General features: G+C 37.2%; 1 protein-coding gene and 1 pseudogene across 4 annotated transcripts in view; both read right to left on the reverse strand.

Annotated features, from left to right (window-relative positions):
* The window catches only part of LOC139016644 (NFATC2-interacting protein-like), a 45,948-nt pseudogene extending 43,345 nt beyond the window's left edge, over positions 1–2,603 (reverse strand).
* Positions 1–27,308, reverse strand: part of DGKB (diacylglycerol kinase beta) — a 526,570-nt gene that overhangs the window by 98,186 nt on the left and 401,076 nt on the right. The gene's annotated exons all lie outside the window — the stretch shown is intronic.

Raw genomic sequence — 27,308 nt, forward strand, 5'->3', positions numbered from 1 at the left:
AAAGGCAAATAGCTACTAGTGTACAGAGAGGCCATCAAGCTCTTAGAGACAGTTTTAAAGAACTGTTTTTAGTTTGTATGCCTTCAAATTGCGCCTAAATAACACAGTTATTTTTGACTGATTGATTCTAAGAATTTTGCTATTACAGCCAAACTATGGCATTTTGCATCATATATTTTTAGCATTTTTAAAGAATGAAATGCTTTTCTATTTTTTAAAATGATTTTTCATTTTGAGTTTCAGCCAAATATCTCAAAAATCCATAGCTCCTAGAACTCAGAGAAAATTAGCAAGGCCCAATAAAATATATGTGGCTCGCTGCTGCAGCTGTATATTTTGAAGAAAGCTTATATATCGACTAATTCTTAGAAGAGCATCCATAAATTGCCATCTTTGAAAAATGTTTGTAGCTATAAAGGCTAGAGATGATGTCATTTGCTGCTACAGGTAAAGAAGCTTTTGTGTGTATGACCTTTTAAGTATTTCTATTGAGATTCTAAATACCAATGTACCAAAATATATCCACCATTATTTACCCAACAAAGCTCAACATAAAATGAAAATGTTTCACTGTATCAATTTATATCCTTATATATTTTTACCCTCTGATTATTTTAATGGTTCAGTTGCTTTTCAATACACAAAGAAATATATATTGGTTTAACTAAATGAACAATGTTGCTTATTTTAATAAAACCTAGTATTTTAAATTATTATTGTCTAATAAATTTCCTTGATCTTGATCATCACTGGCATTAAAATACATTAATACCAAGCAAGATGATGGGCTTCAGTATAACCCTTTTTTTAAAAAAATTTACTCGTCATGTGAACATTACCTTATATTTTGAAACCAATTTCATTTGAAATATAGATGATAAATAACTTAGTTTCCCTCTAGAGATGCCTGTGATATAAGAGACACATTTGTGTATAAGTGTGTGTCTTTGTGTGTCTTCCAGGGTGGCAAATGAAAGATTCCACAAATTCTTTGATGCTTTTTCAATCAAATCTTAGAAAGTTCTATCTTAACCAGAAGACAATGGAAGTGATAATGTGCCAATTTCTGAGCCAGCCCTTAGGAGAGACTAGCAGCTTCCACTTCCTGGCTCATGGATCTACATGGAGAAGTGGATGGATCCAGACCACACCAGCGTTCCAGGCCTCCATGCGAAGGTGTCAAGCTGAACACCACCAAGTGACCCCAGTCGTGCCACATGGAGCAGAAGAACTACTCACCAAATACTGACCCATAGAACCATGAGTTGCAATCATTGTTTGCGGTTTTAAGCCACTATGTTTTGTGTGATTTGTTATATAACGGATAACCAGAATATAGATAAATAGACTCTCTGGGCTGACACTCACGTTGTGATTCACTTTCATCAAACTATTTCAGAACCATCCTAGTAACTAGGCTACAACAGGACAAGTATCTAAATATCAGAAAGTGACTCACAAGGTATATGGAAATATTGATACTACTCAGTCTGAGGGGAAAATAATCAGGGTTGGCAGCCACATATCACCTGATTTTTATATTTGTTTTGGAGATAAGGCAAGTCTGTTAGCTTCTAGACCACTGATCTAACCACTTAACAGCATTGACTTTTCGATTTTAAACATCTATCTTAAACATTAAAATAACTCTCTCTCTCTCTCTCTCTCTCTCTCTCTCTCTGTACTTACTTTGCATCACCAGATTATAAAATGCTTTAAAAACATTTTATAAAGATTCTGGGAAACAAGCAGTAAATTCACCCACCACCCACAGGCAGCTGCTTTTGGGTAGAAATTAAACTACAACAGCAATAAATAAATAAAACAAAAATGGAATGAAAAACAACATATGCATTTCAGTATCCATATATATGTACATAAATACTCAGATACTTCAAACATATTCACTTAGAATTCAGCACAAAAAATTCTCAGAATAACAATGTAAAGCACATAAGAAATTCTTCTTCTATTTCATTTCTTATAAAATTTAAAATTGAAACTAGTACAATTTCAAAAATGAATTAAATATATTAGAGGATGCAGTACATTTGGGGATTCCTAGGATTATTAATCAGTTTTGAAGAAAGTTAATTTTGCTTCTCCTTTAAGAAAAGTATGTTAATCTTTGTTAGTTATATAATTTAATCCATTTAACCCCTACAAAGCATTCATACATGGAACATTTTGAGAATATTATTTTATGTTTCAATTCTGGTAAGAAAGGGGTTATTGAAAAATAATTTGAATATTAGAACATTGGGAAATAACTTTCACTTTGACAGTGTCACTGTAGGAGTAAGGGCAGTGCATTAGTGATCTATTATGGGTTAGAAACTACCTTCAAACTCAGCAGCTTGAAACAGCAAACATATGTGATATCACAGTTTCAGTAGGTGAGGAATTTGGGAGCAGCTTAACAGGATGAATCTGGTCTAGAGTCTCTCAGGAGGCTGCAGCTAAGTTGTCACTAAGCATCTGAAGGCTTACCTGGGGCTGAAGGGCTTTTGTGATGGCTCACTCACATGGCTATTGGCTGGATGCCTCAGCTTCTCACTGGTGTTAGCAAAGGCCTTAGTTTCTTGCTCTGCAGATTTCAACATAGGGCTACTTGAGTGCGCTCAAGAGAGTGAGGGATCAGAGAAATAAGAGGATATTGCAAGGCCTTTTATGACCTACTAGAGGCCTGGTACACGAATTAGTACACAGGTGGGGTCTCTGGGTGGCCTGCAGGGATCGGACCAAAACCTGAAGTCCAATGCCATCTGCAGCTCCTACCTGCTGCTCTTGCTCATCGCAGCCCTGCTGTGCCTGGCCCGGGCTCAAGCCCAATCAGTCCCACAGCTGTGCTCACCAGCCATGGGCCCTGCATCTGGTGCCCTCCCAAGGGGAGTGGCCTGCGGGATCTGGCTGAAACTAGCTCTCTGACATCCCCGAGGGGTCCCAGATTGCAAGAGGGCACAGGCCAGGCTGAAGGACCCCACCGGTGCATGATCAGGCCGGGGAGGGACCACAGGCTCCAGGGCATGTCTGGCCTATCTTGCTGAGTCCCAATTGGTCAGACCCCAGCAGCAAGCTAACTTACCAGTCGGAGCATCTGCCCCCTGGTGGTCAGTGCACATCATAGCGAGCGGTTGAGCTGCCTTAGCATATCATTAGTATGTTATGCTTTGATTGGTTGTTCAGTTGTTCTGCCATTCAGTGTATTTGCATATTACCCTTTTATTATATAGGATTCTCTGCAATCGCATTCCATCATTTTCACTTTATTTTATCCATTAAAAGTGAGTCCATCACACACTCTACAGGAGGGAAACTGGGCTCCACCTCTAAATGAAAGCAATATCAAAGAATTCCTGGACATATTTTAAAATGACCAATGGCTGGCTCACTCACCAACAATCCACTTCACTGGTTTATTTGGTCCTAAATTAGAGGTGATAATCTAACTAGCACACATTTCGCACCTGTGGGCCATAGAGTATATCTCTGAAGACTATATTTTTTTAGGGCTTTCTTTGAATTCATCATTTCTCCAACACCACCTCTGAGTCTCACAAAAATCAAAGACATCTTCTCAAAAATGCAACGTCATATTCTGGCAGTATACGAGCATCCAGGTTAAAGTGCTAGCCACAGTAGGTTGGAGGAAACAGTTCAAGGCTGCCAACAACCAGCTCTGGATTGAAGTTCCTGGATTTAGAAAGCTCCTATTTTGATGCACTCCATTTGTCTTCTTTATTTTATTTGTGAGGGGAATTTAGTTTTCACTCCTGAGAAATAACATGATTTGAATCCAAAATAAATCTTAAAATCAACTACATAGATAGTACTTTACAGCATTTCTTTAAATAGGTGGCAACTATTGAATTATCTGTACTAAAAACATAACACTACATAAGATGGAGAATTAATAGGCAGGCATTGTGGAAAGGTGGAAATATACTGACTGACCTCTCTGAATCAGGGGTCATAGGTTCCCATGCCTTTCACTACGTTTATTATAAGGCTTCTATTGTTGTTACAAGAGAAGGCTATTCCCCTCTTTACCTCCTGGGAAGGGGGTTTCATTTTCAAGATGCCTGCAGATAGTAGTGGAAACAGAAAAGTAAAGTTATCAATAGTGACCTGGCTCTAGTTTCAGAATACACACGCTTCTTTCTCACAGACTGCATACTCTGTCATGTGTTTCCACATTTTACTGCACTGATGCTACATATGTCTCCCCTAACCAGGTTCCTCTGCCACTCACAGTGTCTACTCATCACAACTTTTGCTGGCATTGACTTATTGGAGCTTCTCCCACCCTCTGTACAACAGCCTTTTGGCCTCTAAGTCACTGGTCAGCCTATGTTCTATCACATGTAATTTGGGTGGGGGTGGGGTCCCGCCCATCCCTTAACTGAGCAGCTCTGGCTGAGGCAGACAGGGGCACAGAGATCACAAAATACTGCCAGTTCAGGAAGGGCTGTGGCACATTTGTTCCTCTCTGAAGGGGGTTGTTGGGAGTAGAGGAATTCTGAGTCCTTGCCTGAGTAGTACAATGTTAAATAAACAGGTGACTAAAAGGAACAAAATATTTTAGTCCTATGTCTTCCACTGATTTCCTATATGACCTGGAGAAAATATTTTTATATGTACATTTTCTTAGCTGTCTGTCAAAGAGAAATTCATTTTGTTAATTTACTAAATAGACATATTAAAAGAATCTTTCTGGGAAACCATGTGTTAGAACTTGTGGGCTCTTGAAAGATGCTTAAGAAGTTTCTTTACTTTCAAAAGCTTTTAGTGATTAACAGGAGGTATGAAGCATATGGGCAAGTAAGTAAAATATGAGTGATTTTAAAAAGCAGGGAGAGTTTAGACATATAGCTTTGGGGTTCAGATTAGAATTAAGCATATCAGAGATAATATCTTCCTTAATTACCTTATAAAAATGATAATATGTTAACTGATATAATCTGGGTACAAACTTTAAAGGGAAAAGCTTATAGAAACAAGTTTTGAAAAGAATAGAGTCCTGTAGGAACACAGGCTCTCTTACAAGTAAGCAATAACTTAGGAATTGATGACTGATCAATTTTTTTTAAAGCTGCCACAAATTATTTAAAAATATTTTATGAGACTCAGACCTTTGTTCAAAAAAGTCTGTGGCCAAATTTAAATTCATTTTCTTTAATATTTAATAGACATCAAAAGGTTGATTCAAAGAGAGATAATATGTGAAACAGAATATGCTGTGGTCCAAGATATATTGCTTTCTGTTTTTCTGTTCTTGTGCAAGCCTTTTAATTTCTAAGACTTTAGTCTTCTTTGAAAAAGGAAGTCATCACAAGATGACTAAACCAAAGAATTTGAAGATCCTTGTAGCTCTGTGATTCTATTGAGTCTGGTCCAATTAGTCACACAGTTACCTGCCATTACAGAGGCTGTGGTATATACACATTTTAGCACCAAACCACAATTTAATAACAGGGTGCAGAAGCCGCAAGCCTCCTATTCTGTTCCATTACTAATTTATCAGGGGCTAAAAGCAACCGAATTGAGGATCCCAGGCAGACAATGGTGCCTTTGATGGGCAAGGGGAGCATCATTTAAAGGGAAAACATTACCATCCTAAAATAATGGCAGAGCACAGGGCCTGCATGCTTTGAAAGAGAGCACTGCAGACAAGGTATTCGTGCTCAAAGGCCCCAAACACAAATGCTTTAGTTGGGACTTTTAAGGGAAAAAAGAAAATAGCTCCCAATAAATTGGTTCCACCAGATCCTTTTGTGTGTGTGCTGGTGCTTAGGGAATTTGATGTTGTTGTTGGTGGTGGTGGTAGTGCTGGTGGTGGTGATGGTGGGCATGGTGGTGGGGGGGTGGTAGTGGTGGAGGTGCTGGAGGTGGTGGTGGTGGTAGTGCTGGTGGAGGTGGTGGTGGTGGTGGGTATGGTGGTGGTGGGGTGGTGGTGGTGGTGGAGGTGGTGGTGGTGGTGGTGGTAGTGCTGGTGGTGGTGATGGTGGGCATGGTGGTGGGGGGGTGGTAGTGGTGGAGGTGCTGGAGGTGGTGGTGGTGGTAGTGCTGGTGGAGGTGGTGGTGCTGGTGGAGGTGGTGGTGGTGGTGGGTATGGTGGTGGTGGGGTGGTGGTGGTGGTGGAGGTGGTGGTGGTGGTGGTGGTAGTGCTGGTGGAGGTGATGGTGGGCATGGTGGTGGTGAGGTGGTAGTGGTGGTGGTGGTGCTGGTGCTGGTGGTGGTGATGGTGGGCATGGTGGTGGAGGTGGTGGTAGTGGAGGTGGTGGAGGTGGTGGTGGTGGTAGTGCTGGTGGAGGTGATGGTGGGCATGGTGGGGGGGGGTGGTAGTGCTGGTGGTAGTACAGGTAATGGTGGGCATGGTGGTGGTGGTAGTGGTGGTGGTGGAGGTGGTGGAGGTGGTGGTAGTGCTGGTGGAGGTGGTGGTGGTGCTGGTGGAGGTGACGGTGAAGGCAAACTATGATTTTCCAGAATCTAACAATATTATGCTTTTTATTTAGAACAAAATCCCAACATTTTGCTAATAAGCTAAAGAAAGCAAAAGAGACATCCTTATGCTCTTGCCAATTTTAGTTATTGAAAGATCGTGATACCACCATCTTTGTTCAGGGTGTTAGCAATATAGTTACATATATTTTTTGCCCTCTATTTTCCTTGATATTCAGATTTAAAACAAGTAAATATGCATACAGTACATATGTGATTTAATTTAATCTAACTTGAAGGGCAACAATGAGACTAAAAACCAAATAACTTGCTAATTAATCATGCCATCTACATATTATCTCTCATAACGACACATGATATTATGTTTTATTTGGAGAATTAAATAAATTAATGATTGCTAACTTAAAGAAATAGGGAAGACAGAGGTGAAAGCAATGTTTCAGTGTCCCAATCAGGTTGACAAGGCATTTGTGCACAGGTTCTCAGCACTTAAGATGTTTAATTGTGAAAAAGTTCTATTTAAATGCCAGGGATAACTATTACCATGCACTTATACATAAATTATAAGTTGGAAGAAAAATATCATATGATAAAAAATGAGTGTGTTTCCTAATTAACTTTAGATGACCATAACTATGAAAGAACTTTAAAGATTTAGATCAGAAAAACATATTTCCCCATCATTTTTCTATTGAGACCTTTGTCTTTGAATCAGCTTTGTACACAATTATTTGATGATGGCATTATCTGCCATATCAATAGAACCTCCTTAACTTTGTTGTCATTCTATTTTTGTTGTTTAAACCAGATGTCATCCATGACTGAAAACATTTTCTCTATGCCCATTATTGTCTCCATATAATAAAATAAATTCTAGAAGGACCAGGAAATGTTTGTAGTGCTCATTGTGGAGTTCTAACTATTTAACTGTTTCACTTATCTTGCAGGAATGGCTATTGCTCTAGCATCCTTAAATGAAAGACATACCATTCCAACTGCAAATCCCTTCTGAAAAATCAAAGTTTTAAAAGGCAAAGAAGGATATAAAGTTTGTAGCTATAATATTGAGAATAAGGAGCCTATTTTGGGGGGCAGATGGAACAGTTGAATGAAAGGAGGTTTCTGATAATAGTGAGGCTATCTGGCACAGCAGAACCAGAATATGCAATAATGTAACCCAATATGATTGTCTTAGTATTAGTTTTAAATTCACAGAAAGGATCATGGTTTTTCTCAATAAAACATGTGATGATGTGTTTGGCAATCTCATTATTTTTTTTTAAATTTCACCCAAGGATATTTTTTTCCATTGATTTTTAGATATAGTGGAAGGGAGAGGGAGAGACAGAGAGAAACACCAATGTGAGAGAGACACATTGATTGGGTGCCTCCCACATGGCCCTGACCAGTTTTGGGAGCCTGCAACTGAGGTATATGCCCTTGACTGAAATCGAACCCAGGACCCTTCAGTCCACAGGCCAATGCTCTATCCACTGAGCCAAACCAGCTAGGGCTGGCAATCTCATTATGGATGTGACAATAGAGTAAGGACATGAAACTGATGTCACATGTAGTTTATGGATTTGGGTTGATTACTTTATACTCATAGCCAATATGTTCGTATCAAGCACTGTGGGTTCTCTGGTTTATCATATTATTGCAATGAAAACAAGGCTGGAGTGCTGTGTTATGGATGATTTAGGATCTCAATGTTCTGGTTAGCATAGCTTAATGGTGTATCTTCATGCGGTATGGCTTGGAGAACAGATTTTAATTGAATGCAACTCTGCATACAAATGCTGAGTATAGCTCCACTGGCTAAGAGCATTTCTCATGGTTTGAAAAGACATGCTGTAAAACAGACATGCTATCACTCAGTAGTTACTAGTAAGTGGTTTTAATTTAATTTTCTTTCTCTCATCTATTCATATTGAGGAAAGTATATGCGTGTACAAAAATATATCTGCATATTAGCAATATCTCATTGCACCCACAGATAGTCAGTGTTAGCATCTAGAATTAATTACTTTAAAATGTTACTGCCCAGTGATGTGGCTCAGTGGTTGAGCATTGACCTTAAGAACCAGGAGGTCACTGTTCAATTCCCGGTCAGGGCACATGCGCAGGTTACAGGCACAAGTCCCAGTGTGGGGTGTGTAGGAGGCAGCAAATCAATGATTCTCTCTCATCACTGATGTTTCTATCTCTCTCTCCCTCTCCCTTCTTCTCTGAAATTAATAAAAATATATTTTAATTTTTTTTACTTAAGAATGATCTTCAAAGAGATTCAAATTATTGGATGCATAGTTGTACTTTAATGTTTTATGGAAGAATGCCCTAGACTTGAGCAGCCATACCCTTCTTGATGGGCTTGAGCAATGTACTTTGGAGGTGGGCTTAGGTTAACATGAGAGTAGCGAGACTTTTATCTTCACTCCAGGAATTGAGGTAGAAGGTAACTAACTACCTATGCGGTCACTGACTGCCTGCTTGCTCAGTAGCTCCCCAAACAATGTCATAGCCCCTTGCTTTACATTCTTTCTTTGGATTTGGGCACCATATGCAGGAGGTTCCTACATAAAGTTCATATTGTCACCATGCTAACATGTGAAGCTTTATTGTTTCTTAAGTTTTCCCAGTTTCTTAAAAATATATATATATATATTTTATTTCAGAGCAGAAGGGAGAGGGAGAAAGAGATAGAAACATCAATGATCAGAGAGAATCATTGATCAGCTGCCTCCTGCACACCCCCTGCTGAGGATTGAGCCCACAACTTGGGCATGTGCCCTGACCAGGAATCGAACCATGACCTCCTGGTTCATAGGTCTATGCTCAACCACTGAGCCACTCCAGCCAGGCCTGCCTTTTTTTCTTTAAACAACTTTTATTGATTTGAGAGAGGAAGGTGGGGAGGACAGGGCGGGGGGGTGGGGGAGAGAGAAAGAGAGAGAGAGAGAGAGAGAGAGAGATCTAGATTTTGAAAAGTGAAATAATAATGAGAAAGTATTATGTGAGCACTAATGTCTTGCATAAGAGGATATGAGAGCAACCAAAATTTGGAATCGGATTTCAGAATCTCTTAGTCTTTAAAAGTAGGGGGAAGATATCTGATTTGGGAATTGGGTAAATGTTCATATAATGAAAAGCTTGCTTACAATGGACTTAGTCACTGATATGTTTCATTGCCTTAAATTCTCATTTTTGTAGTCCTTTAAGCATGTTTTAAAACACTTTGTTTTTTTCAGATCTTTCTGGATAGGAAATATTTATGATTTAACTGAACATTAAATGTCAGAGATTCCAGACTGTGTTTCAATAACTGAAGTTATAAATACATAAGTATATGATATCATAGCATTTTAGTTATTATTCTAATTATAAAATATGTGCCAAGAACCAAAGATAATGTCTGAAAAATGCTTCAATAAGCAAAATGGCATCAACGGCATAAAATTTTCTTTACCTGCAACCAACATATTAGACACTTATAGATATATATTACTTTCCCCACAGGTAAATCTTCACATATAAAGTGATACATACACATATGGACATTAACAAAAATGTGGGTTTGTTTTTTTTTTGTATATGTGTGGAGGTGGGGAAGAGTAGGACCATGTGATCTCTACCATCTCTTACAACATTGAAATTATGAGGTAACTATGATTTAACATATATTACATTTGTCCACTAAAAAACAGATTTGTTAATTTTTTACTATGGTGGGATGTATTTCCCAGAACCTACAGAGTCTAAAATTCCAATGTGGCTTAGAATGCTAATTAGCTTTTGAGTGTGCTGAATATGTGACAAAATAAAAAAGGAATCAATCAGTTTTAAGGTTATATTGGCTTCTCTCTCATGTGTCATTCTAAGATGTTTTACAGGTTTATTGCGTTCTACATTTTAGCATTTATCTTCCGTTAAGGTCAGTTTTAACTCAAAGAAGTAGGGTTTGTAGTGTCACTTTTTTCTATATCCAGAATTTTTAATGGAAACTTACAGAAACTTCAGTCATTCTAAATCCCTGCCACCATGGTTGGAATTCATTACATACATAATTAAAATGTGCTGAATCCATACTCATTCATTTACCTATCTCTGTTGCATGCCTTACATAATGGGAAAATAAATGGATTCACTGTTAACACGTGGTGAATGTCCATAGTTAATGTGGTATTAATGTTCAACAAGAATGGATTGGCAACTGCTAGACTTCATTTAAAGTTTTTAAGTGAAACATCTTTTAAAGCTAGGAGGTGTAGTAGTGAGATTGGCTCAGAGGAATGGGAATGTATAGATTTCTGAACACATGGGCCCTGACATAGAACCTTCTAGAAGTTGGGGTCAAAATGTTGTTTCATATTTCATTAATATACTTAGGTCTGAAGGCACCTTAATAATTTTAATTTAACAGAAGCTGCTGTGTAGTATATCTGAAATGTGATAATTTTACGCATAGTTTTATCCCATGGCATTGCCCCATATCCACATTGGTCCAATTAGGATACACTGGAGCATGCAATGGGAAGGAAATGGCCGAGACAGCTCGGGCTATGCTACTTCAGGGATAATAGGTTTCTTTGCAAGAAGTTTTCTTAAGATTCTTATAATTCTTATATTATTAGGATAAAAAATAGAAGACATAGAGCCATGAAGACCATGTTTGTTGGAGCCAAAAAATGATGTTTGAGAGCACATAAAAATCTTACCTTGAACTTCCTGAACTGGCTGGGGAGAAATTGAGGGTGTTGGAATTCTGGACATTTTGTAAATGAGGCCTATCTTTGAGTTTTTACTGTTTTGGCCCTAGACTGCTATGACCTGAGAGGAAAAGATGATGATCTATTTATTTTGTAGTCATTTTTAGTGCCATGCCTATCGTTCATTTCGTACACTGAGTTCATATACTGAATTCAAATTCCTAATTTGAAAAGTAAATACCAGCAATTCATAATTAGGCCTAACTACTAAAATAATATCCTTGCACTGATTGCAAGGATATATTTTAGTAGTTAGGCTTAATTGATAATTGCTGCCATTTACTTCTGACCAATTAGATATTCTCAGGAATAAAGCACCCCTTGCACTTTTTAAAAATATATATATTTTATTGATTTTTTTACAGAGAGGAAGGGAGAGGGATAGAGAGTTAGAAACATTGATGAGAGAGAAACATCGATCAGCTGCCTCCTGCACATCTCCTACTGGGGATGTGCCTGCAACCAAGGTACATGCCCTTGACCAGAATCAAACCTGGGACCCCCTCAGTCCGCAGGCTAACGCTTTATCCACTGAGCCAAACCAGATAGGGCACCCCTTGCACTTTTAGTTGTTACCCAACTCCTATTTTCTCCCTTGCAACTTCTTTCCTGCTTTCCTGATTCCCTTACACCACCCACCTTATTCACACCCTTCTTCCTACTCTCCTTTGCCTTCATCCTTTTGTCCTTGTAGAGTAGCCAAGGAAGCCATTGCTTGCTAGTCAGACTCCATGGGCATTTCCCTCAATGTTTTCATTGTTTACATGAGAACAGGCAATGTATAGCAAATAGACCAGCTGGAATCTCCCCACAGACAGACGCATCCAGACAGGAGGCTTCTCGATGTGTTGTGGGGGGTCAGTCTGGTTCTGCTACCAGAAAGAACAGCCCACACCCATATGCACTGTTGCTCCTGAATGCAAGGCTTGCGATAGCACCCACATGGGCTGGGCCTCAGCCAACACGGAGGCCTTAGCACATACACTGATACAGAAGGATGTGGCAGCAGCAGAGTTTTGGAATATTGTTTGTAGCATGCTGTTCTTTGGCATAGTTTTTTCAGAATCTAAGAACAGATTTATCCTAATTTTCCCAAGACACATTGTTTATTATAGAATCTGGCTTTTTACATGATGATAGATTTGAAGGCAACTGATACATTTAATAGGAAACTCAATATTTATTGCAGATATTTTGGAAATTGTTTTTGAAATGTTGCAACCGAGACTCATGTTTTAAAAAAGCACCTAATTTTTAGAGTTGTTTTTTAGTGGTGGGAGAGGAACATTAGGAATGAGACAAATACAGTGATCCTTGACTAACTGAAGAAATGCATTGAAGATTTGCAATAAAGGTAAAATGATTAAAATCTGAAGCAAGTATATTTGAAAAACATTCACAAACATAGGAAGTTTGTGAACAAAAATAACATATCTATGTAAATATGCATTTATATTACACACCATACTAAAATCCTGTTGCAATTTGATAGGACAATGTAGTGAGAGCAACATATCTTTAGTGTCTTCTAAGCAAGTGCCTTGATGAAAGACAAGTAGGAACTGGCAACTCTAATACAATTGTTATCAAGAAAAGTACAGCTGTTTTTTTTTTCTCTCCTTTATGTTTGTTACTCTAAGTTGGTCAACCTGAAATATAAACTCATTAATGGACACTAAAGAAATGTACAAAATCAAATGGTATATCCCAGGTGTCGGCAAACTGCGGCTCGCGAGCCACATGCGGCTCTTTGGGCCCTTGAGTGTGGTTCTTCCACAAGATATCGACTTCTGCGCATGGGCCACGAAGTTTCAATCGCACTGTACATGCGCACCTGCACGTGGTATTTTGTGGAAGAGCCACACTCAAGGGGCCAAAGAGCCACATGTGGCTCGCAAGCTGCAGTTTGCCGACCACTGGTATATCCCCATTTAAGCATATGTAGTACTTTCATAAATTTGGCATACATCTCCACCAACGTGGAACCATCAGCACGGAAGTTTCAGAACTACCTCTTCCTGTGTCATGCTCACAGGCAGAAAAGGGAGGGAGGCCCTAGCCCAGTGATGGCGAACCTTTAGAGCTCGGTGTGTCAGCATTTTGAAAAACCCTAACTTAACTCTGGTGCTGTGTCACATATAGGAATTTTTTGATATTTGCAACCATAGTAAAACAAAGATGTATATTTTTGATATTTATTTTACATATTTAAATGCCATTTAACAAAGAAAAATCAACCAAAAAAATGAGTTCGAGTGTCACCTCTGACACATGTGTCATAGGTTCACCATCACTGCCTAGCCTGACCTCAAAGCCCAACATTGGCTCTGGATGCAAAGCTGATGCCTTATTCCAAGCACCTCTGATTTTCAAACCATCGCATTCCAAGAGTTTTGGAAAACAGAAGAGTAAAAATTACATCTCTTATCCCTCTCTGTGAAAGACATAAACTTGAACTCTAGAGACTGACTGATTGAAAGTTAATTCGTCACTCTTTTGTAATTTGAACATCTAGTATAAAGGTGACTCCTTAGACTTTACTCCTTCCTATAAACTATGGTCAAGAACGGCTTGGTTATCTTATTTCACAAGGAAGGCAACATTTAGGTGGCTTACAAACATAAAGTTTCATTCTTTATTCATGCTACATGTCCAGAATAAGTTGTAAGTTGGCTGCCTGTTTCCTTCCATCTATCTGAAACATTGCTAGTTGCTGTGAAAGCGGCGAAAAAGGAACACACCAACTACAGACTGGCTTAAAGGAGATGCCAACTATTTCTGCTCGCATGCTATTGGCCGAAGAGAGTCTCATGCCACACTGCAGGTTAACAGGTTAGAAGAGAAAATGCAACCCCTTCTCCTATCATTGAAAGTCTTCGTGAAAAATAGAGTTTGCTACAGAGAGTATCAGCCAACATAATTTTCAGGAGTAAGGTAGAGTAACTGTCTGCTACTGTGGACTGAAATAGTATTAGACTAATAGGCACTTGGATGGACTGTGACTTTATGGTCAAGCAAAATGACCATAAATAATAGGCCCACTGGGGCATGCCTTATCTATTCAATAGAAAGTACCAAAATATTATGCTACCTAAAAGCAGACAAATGCTGTTCATTATTAAGCATAGAGTTTATAAACATTAAGCAATTTCTTAACTTGTAAACTTAAGAAAGTGCTTTATTACTGTCCCAGATAGAGAAAACATTTCATTTGTTTCAAGTAACCACAACCTTAAAGTGAAATGGGTCCTAAAATGTCTTCTCAGATTATGTCCCTTTCCTCTGTATTTCTAAATTTGGTTTTGTTCAGGAATCTTCAATCCTCCTCGGAGTGAATTCTCCAATCAGTCTTATAAGGAATCTGTAGTTCTAAGGACCTGAAGATATAGGCCTAATTGTATTGATAAGAAAAATTTTCAATGCAATCACTTTCATGGGACTCAGCAAAAACCCCAATTTCAAAATTTTATCCTCAGAAACTTTATATAGATTTTTAAATAGGAAATATCAGGAATACATCCTGGCAAACTATTCAATGTAAACTAAACATCTTGCCATTACTAGAGAAAATCACAAACCCAATAAGTAGACAACAAATATCTTGTCATCCTAAACATTTTGCTTCTCCAAGCAGTAGACCATAATGTCATTGAGACAACAATGCAAACATGAGTCAAGAGCTTTTCTCAGGAGTTTCAGATACAGTAACTTCTAGAAACTGTTAGCATATGCTATCTACCTCCTTTTCAATTTCTTCGCAAATGAGCAGCCTCTCTGAGGGACAAATGCTCTCTTTTGAAGTTCGAATGTTACATGTATCCGTGCCATGGAAGGCAGTGGGAATTACAACAACTTATTTGTTCTGTTTGTGGAAAGTCATTTCGTGCTAATATTTTTGGTTTTAAAGACATAATTGTAAATGTGTTTTGGGAAGATACTAATTATAAGGTTTAAATCAAGAGTCCTTATCTATGGTGGATATGACATGACTCATTTACCTGGTCTTTTCTCCTGGATGTGGTGGGGCTGTCTTCCTTCCAGTATTTTCAGGGCATTCAAGTTGCGAGAAGAGTCAGAGCAATACTCCTGTTCTGTATCAGCTGAAGTCTATTTGTTCATATTCTAATATCCGGGTTGACTAGAGGTCAAACTTGGTTATTTTTTAAAAATAAGTTGCCACAAAATAAAAGGGATATTGCAGCAGTGCTTTGGAAGCCCTGAATAGGAAACCAGTTTTTAGACCGATCTACACCATCCCCTCTTGGGGAGTATCAGTCTTTAAGCCGGCAGGTGAGAGTGCATTTTATTAAATGGCTCATTCTAATTCAGGCCCTGGGTGGACTGACTTAAGGCTGGATAGTGCTGCCATCCCAGGAAGAACATGGAAACCCTCTGCACTCAGAGAGTGCCTCCGCGTACCTGCTATCCTATTCAAATCATGCAATGAGAGGCTTCTGGTTGAGAAATCACGTCTGTCTGAGGTTCTGGTTTCGACGGTGGCTACCACTTTATTAAAGAAAGAACACCATAAACACACAGAGCTTTGGTTGCTACTGGTTTCACCTTAAGCCATCTCTACGTGACGCAAAATGCCTGACCAAAAGGAGTCAGCCAACGTTCGGGGCTTTTTCTGTATGGCCAAATCCAAGTCTGGGAAAACTCAAGTGACTGTGTGTAAAGTAATCTTAGGATGAGAGAAAGAAACGAAACAAAACTTCTGGAGACATTTATTGAAATGTCCTCTGAGTATATGTTTAAAATAATTGTCTTTAAACTTTGATTAGCTATTTCCATTTTACTGAATACACACAATATTGGTTTAATAATACATTATGCTTAGCAAAATAGCAATTATTGAATAATCTGGAAGTAAAGCTTCTTTTATAAATTCTCTTACATAAAAAACCTCAGAAATTATGTCAAGAAAAAAACAGTTTACCTCAGTTTGCAGGTGCACACTATAAATATCTTAGTGCCTAACTTATATTTGTACCTGCCAAGATAAAGGCAAAACTGTGTGATCTTCCCATGGTTTCTGTGCTTCTTTACATTTTGAGTCACTCATTGTTTCCTTTCTTTCTAGGATAGGAAATAATATTTTATATCTGTAGTTGATTTATTCTCCATAGGTATGCCATTTATTGGTTTGTTTGTTTTTTAAATTTCCATGTGAAATGTGTCCAACAAGGAAACTTGTAAAACAGAACAGAAAAAAAGAAAACAGATAAATCATCTGTCATGTTACCACCCAAAATAGCTAATGGCAACATATGGCTTGGCCTTCCGGTATTTTGTTCTATATCGATTCCTCATCTCTTCCTGGGCTCCCTTCTCTTTTCTATCTGCATGCTTGTACTAGGTGACATCCTCCGGGCATGCCTACAACCCACCCTCCACAGAGCAGACGGAGTTTACTTTAGCAAACTCTTCCGTTTGAAACCACCCGTGCCTCCCTACTGCACTCAGAATGCATTTCGAAGCCCTTATGCGGTTCTTGCTGCATCTTTACAACGTGCCTGTCTGACTCTGTATAGTCTGGGTTTCCTATTCTCCTTCCCTTTACTTGCTTCCTGTTGCTGAAACAAATTAGTGCAACCTTCGTGACTTACAACACAATTTTTTTTTTTTTAAATCATGCAGTTCTAGAGGGCGAAAGTCCAAGATGGGTCTCATTGAGCTGAAATCAAAGCGTTGGCAGGCTGTGCGTCTCTTGGGAGGCTCTGGGGGAGAACCACTCCCTCGCCTTTTCCAGTTTCTAGACACCATCTGCATTGTTTGGCTCGTGGTCCCCTTCAGAGCCAGCAATGTTGGGTTGAGTCTTTTTCAGGCTGTCATCTCTCTGGTGTTTCCTCTCCTACCTCCCTCTTCCAATTTCAAGGACCCTTGGGATTACATTGGGCCCATCCAGGTAACAGAGGTTAATCTCTAAGTCAGTTGATCAGCAACCTTAATGTTACTTCCAAGCTTAATTCTCCTTTGCTACCTCACAACATATTCACAGATTCCAAAGATTAGGATGTGCACAACCTAGGTAGAGAAGGCATTATTCTGTTTATTACACTCCCAAGCTTCCGATCCTTAATATCTCCTCTTTTTTTTTTTTTTTTTTTTTTTTTTTTTTTACCTGAGTTCTGGGCTAGGAGACCTGCAATTTCAGTTATTTTTTTTTTTTTTTCTGGATGAGGTTTTCTGGGATATTTTATTTTCAATTCTCTCTTAAAGCTAGCCTATTCTAACTTCTCAGTAAAGAAGTATTGCAATCTCCAATGCTCCCTCTATCTTGATGTTATTTTTCTATAATACGAACTAATTTTCATAACTGTATTTCATATCTATGCAATGATAGTGGAGGGTTGGCTGTGAAAGTGGAGTACTGGAGGAAAGGTAGGTAGCAGCGGATAGAAAAAGTAAAGGCTTGTTTTATAACAGTTCTAGGCTGGCCACGATATACCGTTTCGAGGGAGAAAAGTAACCCTAACCCTAACCCTTGACAGGGACTCAAACCTGGCACCCTTCAGGTCCTTGGGCACACTCTAACCACTGGGAATACCAGCCAGGGCTGTTTCCTTATTCTTGAACCTCAAATTAATTTTAGCTTTCTCAGAAACCCATTCCTTGGCCATTCATTCTAAATTGAAAATCACCCACCAATTGTTCTACATCACCTTGTTTATTTTCTTCATATTAGAATGTACTATATGATGAAATTATAAGTTTTCTTATATATCTTTTTTTATCTTTTACTTAATGTAAAATCTTTGGTATAATTTTAGGTATACTTTTGGCCTTTATTCTCTGCACTGAATGAATCACTGGCCAAGAAAAATTATTTCAGAAGGAACTTTGTACAAATTCTAAAGATTATATACTATGGATGGTAGAAGAAGCCCAAGATCTAATTATGTAAAGTGGTTATTATAACTATGCCACTAGGCAAGAAGAATGTTTATTTACTCCAGCTATCTGGAATTATCTCTGATCGATTTTTATATACATCCAGTGCCATTTTTAAAAGACTGTTTTCTTAAACACCTAAGGAAAGTACTTCTTCAGGAGACATTAGTAAAAAAGAAAAGGAAATGCCTTCCTTTAGGTAGTGATGGCAAAGTTGTAGGTTTTTCTTTTAATTACAAAGTTTATTTGCAATTTAATATAATGTAATGACAAACAGTACTGCATTTTTTTTTGAATTCCCTATGTTCTTTAAGAAAATTTGCTTTGGTCATTATGACTATTTTTTTTTTTCTCTAAGTTAAGCCTTTTATTTTAGGAAGAATGTTTTTTTTTTTTTTTAAATATATTTTATTGATCCCTTACAGAGAGGAAGGGAGAGAGATAGAGAGTCAGAAACATCGATGAGAGAGAAACATCGACCAGCCGCACCTGCACATCTCCCACTGGGGATGTGCCCGCAACCCAGGCACATGCCCTTAGACCGGAATCGAACCTGGGACCTTTTAGTCCGCAGGCCGACGCTCTATCCACTGAGCCAAACCGGTTTCGGCAGGAAGAATGTTTTACATAAAAACATATTCACCCTTCTAGAATAATACATGAATATTAGCCCTGAATTGAGAAACTATGTTTTCTTACTGATTAATGAATTTTCTGACACTGTGTCTATTTCTACTTCATTACATAAAATAACTTACCTGCCATACCTACTATAGGAACACTGGTTTACTTTCACACTTAATTTTTCCTTCTTTGCTCTTTGATGTTTCTTTGCTCAGACCAAACCTGGTCTTGCTCCAGCTGCACTGTGCTTGTGTTAAGTTCAAATACAGCCACGGCATCAGGGCGGCACTCTCCATTAACTCACAAGCATCAAAGAAAGTCAGCCAGAACAGGGACAGAAATTCCAAAGGTCAATTACCACTTACGCTGGAGCACTAGCTGCAGGTAAACACTCAGTCATTTCTTTAGTTATCAAGTGCAGTGCGGCCCAGGAGCCTTCACTGTGCAGGTGACCTCGTGCTTGCTGCAGAATGCTCATGCATCTTGCCTGAGATTTTCATGCGCCTTTTTGCCACCATGAAAGTCACTGAGGAAGGAAACATCTATCATGATTAGCGGGGGGCAGCTATCACATACTCAGATAATCTAATGCTTTAATGAAACCCTGGATTATCAATTAGAAAATGGGCTTCTTCACTCTCTTCTATTTTTTAAAAATAAATTTTTATTGATTTAAGAGAAGAAGGAAGTGGAGAGAGATGGAAACATCAATGATGAGAGAGAATCACTGATTGGCTGCCTTCTCCATGCCCCACACTGGGGATTGAGCCCGCACCTGAGCACGCGCTTTGACCAGGAATCGAACCATGACCTCCTGGTTCATAGGTCGATGTTCAACCACTGACTCACACCGGCCGGGCTCTTTTCTATTTTTTTATGTTATCTATCTGCTGGTCTACACAGCTTCCTCTTGTAGAACTAACATCAACAACACAACACTTCATACACACATGCACTGCACGCAAAGAAGGAGATTATAAATTTTTTTTGAGAAATAACCAATTAACCTGCAATTCTCCATGTTAAAGGTAAGGTTTATGTATTTCCTTTCAGTTAAAGTGACTACCTTTCAGACAAATTATCTTTTTATTTTTTTTTTGAGACCTGCCTAGGCTGTCAGTGTTCTACATTTAGCATCATTACACTCAGTTAATGTAAGACAGCTTACCTTTGTAGAGTGATGTTTATAGATTGTTTTATTGTACCACTAAGAGCATTTTGATTTCTGCCATATTCCCAGATTTTCTTGTCATAATATACAACATTCCACAGTTCCACTTTGTGCTAAGCCTCATAGCATTCACTTACATCCACTTTTCTGCCTCAGAAGGCCAGGTAATGAAATGAGCTTCAGAAAAAGAAATTGCTGGATTAGTTAGTTTTTTGTTTTATTTCCTTTCCCCTTTAAAAAAAAAAAAATTACATTAGAACCCAACCAAGTAGATTGCTTGCTGTTCAATTGCTAGCCAAAGCTCAGTTCCCAGACATCGGCCCTGGCAAATATTCATTGTCAGTTCAGTGTGTAGTAGTAGGGCTTACAGTGCATAAATGTCATTAAAAAGAAATTTTTAAGCTGAAAAATAAAATACTTTTTTAGTCTTATCTGAATTTTTATGAAAATTTTTTTAGAATTTCCAACTTCTTGATAAAGCAGTTATTTGTCCATTTATGATGTAGTAGTCCTATTTAAAGCTTATGATATTTACTAAGGAATTTACACGATTAATGTTTATTAGTTTTGGTAATTAGGGTAAAAACAGAAGAATTAAAGGAGGAATTAATAATGCTACATTTAATTTATAAGAAATAGATGTTAATGTTGCAAGAATTAGGCTAGGGTTTTAAACACTGATTTTTTATTTGTTTGTGTGTGTGTGGTGGTGGTGGTATTTTTTATCCTCAACCAAGGATATGTTTATTGATTTTTAGAGAGAGAGGTAGGGGGAGAGAGAGGGAGAGAATATCTATGTGAAGGAGAAATATCAATCCATTGCTTCCTATACCTGCCCTGACTGCAGGTTAAATCAGCCACCTGGGTATGTTTCCAGACGTGGGAATCGCACCTGGAAGGCTTTGGTGTATGGGATGATGTTCCAACCAATTGAGCCATCGGCCAGAGCAAACACTAATTGTTCTTAATTCCTGTAACTCCACATCATAAACATGCTCAGATATTATTAATATCAATAAAATTGATACAGGTAGGATATTAGCTCATAAATGACTATTTTATCTTCATCTCAGGGTTTCAGCAAGTGACGTGAACGTTTTTCAGAATTTGGGGATAGCTCAGTTGATAGAGTAGAGAACTGAAGGGAAATGTTCCCTGATCTTTTGGCTCCATGCATCAAAACTAGGCCTATGCTCTTCCTTTCTACAGTCAACATGTATTTTGGAAACTACATTGGCTTTGAATAGAAGTGAATTGTTACTCTCATTTTCCTATATACCCACTTTTTGAGTTTTAGCACTGTTTTGAAAGCTGAGTCAGTTTCATCAACTATAAAAGGTCGATTTTTATGAAGATCAGCATTCAGATATCTCTGTGATGGGCCCAAAGTTTCTCTTCAGCCTCATGTCTTTCCAGTCCTCCCCCATTTTTTTTCACAAATAATCATTTGGCTACTACTGTGTGCCAGGACCCCAGCTTAATCTTGGGAATAAAGGAGGAAGCAAAATAGATATGTTTCCTGACCTCATGGTGTTCACAGTTCGGTAGAAGATAAAAAAACAAAAGCCATGTAATAAGGCACTTAAAGAGTCAATTCCACTGTAATTTTATACCGAGATGCCTTTGACTCTTCAAATGTGCCCTGTTATTCTACCAGAAACCTGGAAAAATATGACTATTTTTCTCCCTCTTTGCGTACTTCACTCATTCTCATTCTTTGAGTCTCAGCTAAATACCATGTGTTTTTTAACTTCCCTAATATCTTCAACAAGATTTGGTACTCTTAGTATGTATTTCTGTAGCAATAGTACTTTCCCATCATAGCACTGTCCAGATTTTATTTTATTTTTTAAATATATTTTTATTGATTTTTTTACAGAGAGGAAGGGAGAGAGATAGAGAGTCAGAAACATCGATGAGAGAGAAACATCGATCAGCCGCCTCCTGCACATCTCCTACCGGGGATGTGCCCGCAACCCAGGTACATGCCCTTGACCGGGATCGAACCTGGGACCTTTCAGTCTGCAGGCCGACGCTCTATCCACTGAGCCAAACCGGTTCCGGCCAGATTTTATTATAAATACTGGATTAACTTATTTTTCACTTTCTTTCTATTAAATCTACAACATTGCCTGGTCCATAGTATTAGTACAATAATATTGTGGAAAATGGATAAAGAACTGAGTAATATGCTTAATTCTATATTAGGGTTATAATAAAATTGAATACTTAAAAACTATTAACATTATCTCAAACTATACCTCTCTCTAATATATAAAACAGGAGAATTTTAATAATATAAAAATGCTTATTGTCATTTAATATTTTCAGACTTTAATTAATTAAAGTCTTCCATAGAAAGGATGTGGTGTTATAAGTTTTCATCCAAGAAATTTAATTCTAGTTTTAACATATTTCTAATGTATGACTGGGCATATTAATTGAATAGTGAAATACCAGTAAAAGGTTAAAGATTAGAGGATGTTCTTTTTTTTAAATTTATTTTTATTTATTTATTTATTTATTTTTTAAATATATTTTATTGATTTTTTTACAGAGAGGAAGGGAGAGAGATAGAGAGTTAGAAACATCAACGAGAGAGAAACATCGATCAGCTGCCTCCTGCACATCTCCTACTGGGGATGTGCCCGCAACCCAGGTACATGCCCTTGACCGGAATCGAACCTGGGACCCTTCAGTCCGCAGGCCGACGCTCTATCCACTGAGCCAAACCGGTTTCGGCTAGAGGATGTTCTAAATGAATGAGGAGCAGTTGGCTGCTATATATACATATAAGAAAAGAACAGCTGGAACTTTCTTGGAATTAAAGAAATGTACCCATATGTGCACAAATAAAATACAAATATTTACTATGTACAGTACCGAATGCCAACTTACTAGTATAAATGAGCTAATCTGTGGAGGAAAATTCAATATCAGTAGTTATATAACAGTAATGTTAAAAGATGTAAAGCAAGTAATTGTTTCACTAATACATTGGTAACAAACTATAGCCACTGTGCTCTTCCCTGAAGGTCATATTGCATGAATGACTTTGGTTTTCTTTTTCTTTAAATCATAATATCTTACTCAAAATTTTATGTAAGATGATATCTTTTTTCCAAATCACTCAAATATTTCCATGTTGACATCCATAAATTATATGGAAATTTTCTTAATTTCAGCTCATATGCATCAATAATTTTAATGATTCTACTGGCTTAGGCATTCAGGAAAAATATCAGAAAGAATTTCTTTAAATAAAATGTTTTGAAATAGCACATTTTCCTGATTTGAAGTGTAATATAAACTAATTTTGACAAATTTCAGTTAAAAAGATGTAAAGCATGATCTATTATCTAATTTTTTGAAATAATCACTTTTTAAATACCTCATATACATGTATATACAAAAATATAATAATAATTCTACTTAAGTAATTTTATCCCAGGCTTTCTTCCTGTTTATTCCACATCATAAACATTCTCAGATATTATTAAAATTCAATTATATTGCTATATATAAACATATTAAACAATATGTTGTACACTTCAAACTTATACAGTGTTATATATTAATTATTTCTTAATACATAAATAAAATAAAATCATAAATGTAAATAAAGCAAAACAATATTTCAACCCATAATTTTTAATGGCTATGTCATGATTAACCCAATAATTCCCCTAAATTTGGACATTTACATAATTTCTCATTATGCAATAAATACAGTGTGCAGAAAAAGTTGGTTTACAGTTGTTTGTATGGAAAATAATATAATGATTAATAAATAATAATACAAGTTGACTCTGTGTTTCATGTACTCACAACTGTAAGCCTACTTTTGCCCCAAGCTGTATGTTTAGATATAAAGCATTTCTATATTTATGAACTTATAATAGATTAATTTAACAATGATTACTAAATTAAAAGACAAACTTTTTTCTTACATAATATTTCTAATATTATTATACTATTTAATTGTATAAAAATATATATTCAAAAGGAGAGTCAAATTTTCTTTTAGCCACAGGTATCTTTGACAAATCTTATATCTTATAGCCACAGAAAAAGTAATATTGAGGTATAAACATACTTATGATGTTGAATGATGAGGTTAGGATATAAAATTAGTTACAAGACCACATAGATTAAACAATAGTTAATAATCTGATAGGTAGCCTTAGCCAGTTTTATTCAGTGGCTAGAGCATTGGCCCACAGACTGAAGGGTTGCAGGTTCGATTTTGGTCAAAGGCAAGTATCTCAGTTGCAGGCTCAATCCCTGGCCCAGTCGGGGCAAGAAGCAACCAACTGATATGTCTCTCTTCTCTCTCACTTTGATCTCTCTCTCGCGCGCTCTCTCTCTCTTTCTCTCTCTCTCTCTCTCTCTCTCTTCCCCCTCCCTCCCTTCCACTCTGTCTAAACATCAATGGAAAAGATATCAGCTAATGTGGCAGGGTCTGTCTTCTCATTTGGAGGAGGAATAGTGAGGAAATTTGAAGAATGCAATATTCTCAAAGGATGGCATGTAGTAAAGAAAAAGAAAGGAAGACAGAAAGGGAGGAAGTTCATTCTTCCTTTACCTATTTCCATCTTTTCCCCTTGGGATAATGGGATAATGATTTTTAGTTTAGTGAACACTTTTTTTTTCTTACACTCTCGTCTGCTATTAAAATACCCTTCCTTCCTGCTAAAGCAATGCTTTGCTTTCCTAGTATTCTGACTGGGAATTTCAGAATAATATGTGTTCAAGGGATGCTTTCCTTCCATGCAGTATTCTGCCACCTGCATGCCCATTATCCTTTTCCCCTGAATGAAGTCAATGTATATGCACACAGACTCAGACACAAACTGCCCCTACATATACATGGCCGAGGTGTTTGTCTTACATGCTAGAAATACCCCAACTTATTAAAGTCTACTAGAGAGGTTTCAAATGTCAGACTTGTTTTTTGTTTTTTTTTTTAGTTGAAATCAACTTAATGGCTAGATTAATGCATTCATTTCATTTTTGTTTGTTTATAATTTTTAGAGAACTGGATATTTTCCTTGACAAGCAAAGGAAGCTCAATTCCATTATCTGCTGTAACCAGCACATTCATTCCCTCAAGGATAAAAACACTGTTATAGTTCCTTGTTAATTACTAACTTCTGCATGAAATTTGAATAAAAAGTGATATTTGCAATTGTAACATAAAAAATATTCAGAAATCAAACTGCAAAATGAAAACAAAAGAAAAAGCAATGAAAATCCAAAATAGCCCATCTTAAAACAATTAAAACAAATACCGTAAAGTAGCCCTTTAAAGAAATACATTTCATTAATAAAAAGAACAGACGATATATTCACGAAGAATTTAAAAATAATGCCTAACTACAAAAATGTAAAAAATCTCCAACTCAGAATAGCACAGTTAGATACTTTTAAAATGAGACATGCAGATTAATTCTCTTTTTATCTGAGTTCTTCAAATCCTAGACACATTTAAAATTCCTATTTAAATTTGATGTAATTACTGCCTTTTAAAAATCAAATAGCATCTTCCATAATTTGTTTTGTTAATCCTCATCAGAGGACATGCTTATTTGAAAGAGAGAGAGAGAGAGAGAGAGAGAAAGAAAGAGAGAGAGAGCGAGATATTATTCGGTTGCCTTCCTGTACGTGCCCCCACCAGGGATTAAATCTGCAACATAGGCATGTGCCCTGATCAGGAATCGAACCCACAACATTTTGTTGTATAGAATGACACTCCAACCAACTGAGGCACTCTGGCCAGAGCATCTGTCATAATTTCATACTGGGTAAAAGATGTGTAGACTCCTTGCTTTCACTAGGTTCACTAGATATCCTGTTACTTCACTCTTAGTGAGCTGGCCAGGGTGATGTAAGAAAAGGCTACAATATAAGGACTCTTAGGGAAGAAACTTTTTATCGTCAAGTATAGAAAGCTTGGCAAAAGCATCAGTGATTAGTCCATTATTTCATTATTGCTCAATTACTCACAAGAGAGATATAAGGCATAAGGTATTACTTGCATGTGACCTTGGATAGCTTATTACACAGTACCAACTGTTCAAATATACAGTGACGTGTCTTGGACCTGTTTTCTTCAAAGTCACGTTTTTATGCACATGACTTTTTAAATGTTGAAATACATTTACTCACAAACTCCATGAACCTTCCTTACAGTAAATATAAAACTGAAATGTTCTTTGATATTGGTTGATTTTCTCTTATTATTTTTCTAACAAGATACTCTGAAAATGTGGATGCCACACTCAGTGAGAAAATATGCTTTATATAATTTTTTGGATAGAGAAGTACATTTTCTCAAGCATCAATAGGGAAAGATGTCAATATGCTAATGGCTTTAACTATCAGAAGAGACATGAATTTAAATCATTATGCATAAAAAAATTCTTACTTGGTTATTCAATATATTTTGAAAATATTGTTATGTTTGTTTCATTCACTAAAATTAAATTCTACAAATAGCAGCTGATTCTTTCATTTAATTAGAATCAAATGACTAGTTTCGGTATTAATGGTTAGATTTGACATGTTTAAAAAGTGTAGAAGGGACTTAATAGACCTGTCTTCCATCCTAAAATGAACAACTCTTCAGGGAAATGAAATTGTTCAAAGACACATTTTCTTTCTGCGAATCTGTGAAATATAATATAATTATTCTCTTTTAATGAATTTCTCCACGAGGAACAATCTTTCAGAGCTTGAACAGGTAAAATATAATGATAATTGGAGCAGCTTTGTAAATAAAAGGATGAAGGAGATTGCTAACATGTCCCATATTATGGGATAATTAGAATAACAGTGTGGCATTCATCAGGCATTTAAACTTTCTCAAAAAAGCTCCCTAGGGCTTATTTAAATTAGTCATATTTATCCATGGAGATTTTCAGTCTTATTTCAAATGACTGTCACCTATAACATTCAGGCCTCAACCTTTAGCTTATTCCGATTAACAGTTGTACTTTACAACAGCCAATAGACACTACCTAAGACAAAACAAAACAAAAATCCCTGAGTTTGTAAATCCACTGTTTATCAAAAGAAGAGCAATAAAAATGTTTTTATTAAGCCAGGAAAATAATTATTCAATGTGGAGGAAATGATGAACTTTAAAAACAGAGTTGGCTGGATACTGTCCAAGAAGCTACCACTTATTTGTTAACTAGCTCTCTCTCTCTCTCTCTTTCTCTCTCTCTCTCTCTCTCTCTCTCTCTCTCTCTCATATATATACAGTGTATACAGTGGGGCCTTGACTTATGAGTTTAATTCATTCCGAGACCGAGCTCATTAAGGAGCTCGCTAAGGAGCTCGTTAACTCAAATTACTCTATCAACTCAATGCAAAAAATCGGCCGAGAG

Source organism: Myotis yumanensis, unplaced genomic scaffold, assembly GCF_028538775.1.
Source record: "Myotis yumanensis isolate MYYU_CA2020_CCGP unplaced genomic scaffold, mMyoYum1.0.hap1 SCAF_9, whole genome shotgun sequence".
Lineage (NCBI taxonomy): Eukaryota > Metazoa > Chordata > Mammalia > Chiroptera > Vespertilionidae > Myotis > Myotis yumanensis.